Raw genomic sequence first — 3,523 nt, 5'->3', positions numbered from 1 at the left:
TTTACTTGTTTCAGTCATTTGACTGTGGCCATGCTGGGGCACTGCCTTCAAGTATTTTAGTCAAATGAAGCGATCATAGTGCTTTTTATTTTTTAAGCCTGGTACTTATTCTATTGGTCCCTTTTGCTGAACCACTAAGTTATGGGGACATAAAAACACCGGTTGTCAAGTAGTGGTGGGCTATAGTAGAAGACACTTGGCCAAGGTGCCACACAGTGGGACTGAACCTGGAACCATGTCATTGGGAAGCAAGTTTCTTACCACACAGCCATTCTTGCACCTATGGAGATTAGTTTGGAGAAATATGTAAATTATATCATAGATTGATTAAGTTTATAAAATCTATAGCTTGTAGTATCCTATCAGCACAAGTCTTGGTAAGATGTTCTACTTATATAACAATAGGGAAATAATTTCAGAGTAAATGAGTTTTATTTAGATTTTAGGTTTTAAGGAGATTCACAAACAGTGATGAGATCAGAACTCAGTGTCTCACTTGACGGCATATTATTTCCAGACCCAGTTATTCTATACTGGATTTCTGGGAGAGGGGAGAATGGTTGATGTTCAGTTGTATTTGTTGCCGGTCATTCATTGCTGATATGTCTACCCGAGCTGAGCAGACCTACTATTAAAGTTACTCACATCATTTGTTCAAGGAGCATCAGATCATTCTGAGCCAAAGTGTAACTTCCTTCCCTGATGACACCATCTTGGTCAAGACTTTCCACAAAGGAGATGTCAAACATTGATAAAATATTGTGTATGACAGACATATGCATCCCATAGCAGCATAGAAAATTGACATTGGTGATGATAATGATGATTAACAAATTATAGCATCTGTTTAGTATTTCATCACTTAACATCCAATTTCCATGCTGGCACAGGTTGGAAGGTTTGACATGGAGCTGGCCAGACTCCAATTGTCTGCTGTGGCATGGGTTCTATGGCTGGAAGACCTTTCTTAATACCAACTACTTAATAGAATGTGCTGGGTACTTTTTATGTGCCACTGGCACAAGTGCATTTATGCAGCATTGCCACAGGTGCTTTTCATGTGGCACCGGCACCTGAAAGGACAAGCTTTTATGTGTGGAAGACAATGATTTTAATTAGCTTGATGTATTTTATCAAGGGCAACAAATTGCCACATCTCTCAGTCCATAGTCATTTCTTCAGTGAGGCCCAGCATCCTACGGGCCTTTCTCACCACTCCATCCCACATCTTCTTGTCTATCCTTTCCACAGGTACCATCAACAAGTAGAGCTCGGCACTTCTTTACGCAACTGTCCGCATCCATATGCATCACATGACCAGACCAGTGCAGTCTTCTCTCTTGCACACAACATCTGAAGCCTCTTATACCCAGCTTTCCTCTTAAATCATTTACACTCTGTCATGTGTGCACACTGACACTACCCATCTACCAGAGCATGCTAGTTTCATTTCTTTCAAGCATTTATATGAAGTATAAGGTTACATTGACACTTGGTCATTAACGTTCAGCATAATCTTTAAGTCCAGAAGGAATCAAATAATAATTAAAAATAAAATTATATACATCTTAACCATCAACAGAATCATTCCCAGAGTGTTACACATACAACAAATGTAAAACCAAAATATACATAAATTACACAGAAGTATATCAAATATTTGTTCAACCTTTTATATGATCAAATATTTTCTATGATTTCTGTATTTATTTCTTAACATAACAATTGTACAGTGATATTACCACTGACATCATTTCTCATCTATTTATACAAAATGTGAAATAAATCAACAATATTTCTTACTTCACAAAAATATGGAATCGTCAGTGTTTTAATGTTCATTTTTCCATGCATGCACAGATCAGACAAAATTCAGTGAGGCAAATTTTCTATGGGTGAAGCTTTTCCTGTTGCCAACCCTTACTTATTTACAAGCAAAAGTGATATTTTCTTTGTGACCAGACATGTCTTCATGGAAGAATGGTAATGAATGACTATGTTTGTATGACTGTGACACTGGTTTACAATTATCATGATACCAAGACAAGGAGGCACAAATACACAATATTTTATATGTATATTCTTTTATTTGTTTCAGTCGTTAGACTGTGGTCATGCTGGTAGAACAGACTTTTGGTATTGATATAGGCACAGGCATAACTGTTAGGTTAAGCTGACCACTTACTGACCACATGGGTTCAAATTTAGTCCCAGGTTTACCAAAGCCTTGTGAATTTGGCAGAAAGAAAATGGAAGCTGATTACATATACATATATAGATAAATAGGTGCAGGCATGGCTGTGTGGTAAGAAGCTTGCTTTCCAGCCACATGGTTCTGGGTTCAGTTCCACTGCATGGCATTTTAAGTGTCTTCTATTTTAGCCACAATCCGATGAGTGGATTTGGTAGACAGAAACTGTAAGAAGCCTGTCATATATATTTATATATGTATGTATCTTTCTGTCTGTGTTTTTCCCGCATCACTGCTTGACAACTGGTGTTGGTGTGTTTATGTCCCTATAACTTAGAGGTTTGGCAAAATAAGTACCAGACTTACACAAAAATATGTATTGGGGTCAATCCATTCGATTAAAATCCTCCAAGATAGTGCTCCACATGGCTGCAGTCTAATGACTGAAAACAAGTAAAAGAATATGTATATACAATGTATTTGCGTGTGTGTATGTGTGTCCAACCCTTGCCCACATAGAACCTAGATGTGAAATGATGATAAAATGTACATAAAGGTATGTGTATGCTTTTACAGATGCTGCAAGAATGATATTCTTGTCACTTCTCCTGTCAACACCTTTCCCGTTTGCTTTGTACCATTGTAAATGTATGAAATAAAGGATCCTTTACTTGAAAAACAGTTAATGGTTAGCAACAGGAAAAGCATCCAGCTGTAAAACAATAAAGTACTTTAATAATAAACTCATTCAACCTGTGAAAGCATAGAAAAAAAATGGACAAAATGAATGAATAATTACTCCTTTGTATGAATACATCCATGTGTTGTCTTTTATGTGAGAATGCTTTATCACAGGGGCCACTCATATGGGTTCTCTCCTGTAGGAATGTATTTGTGTGTTGTTAAGAGAGTGATAGTGTTTCTCTCCTATGAAGACGTTTGTGTTTAGTTAAGGAACCATTTCGTGAGAATGATTTACCGCAGATATCACACTGATATGGTTTCTCTCCTGTATGAATGAGTTTGTGGGCAGATAAGTGATGATTTAGAGAGAATGATTTCCCACAGATATCACACTGATATGGTTTATCTCCAGTGTGGCTGTGTTTGTGCGTAGTTAAGGTACCTTTCTGAGAGAAGGATTTACCACAGATATCACAGTGATATGGTTTCTCACCTGTATGAATACGTATATGTCTAGTTAAGTTATCACTTTTATAGAAAGATTTACCACAGATATCACAATCGTAGGGCTTCTCCTCTGAATGTATGAGTTTGTGACTAGTTAAATGATATATTTGGGAGAATGACTTATCACAGATATCACAGTGA

The sequence above is a fragment of the Octopus bimaculoides genome, chromosome 28 (assembly GCF_001194135.2).
Source record: "Octopus bimaculoides isolate UCB-OBI-ISO-001 chromosome 28, ASM119413v2, whole genome shotgun sequence".
Classification (NCBI taxonomy): Eukaryota; Metazoa; Mollusca; class Cephalopoda; order Octopoda; family Octopodidae; genus Octopus; species Octopus bimaculoides.
This window is presented reverse-complemented; position numbering follows the sequence as displayed.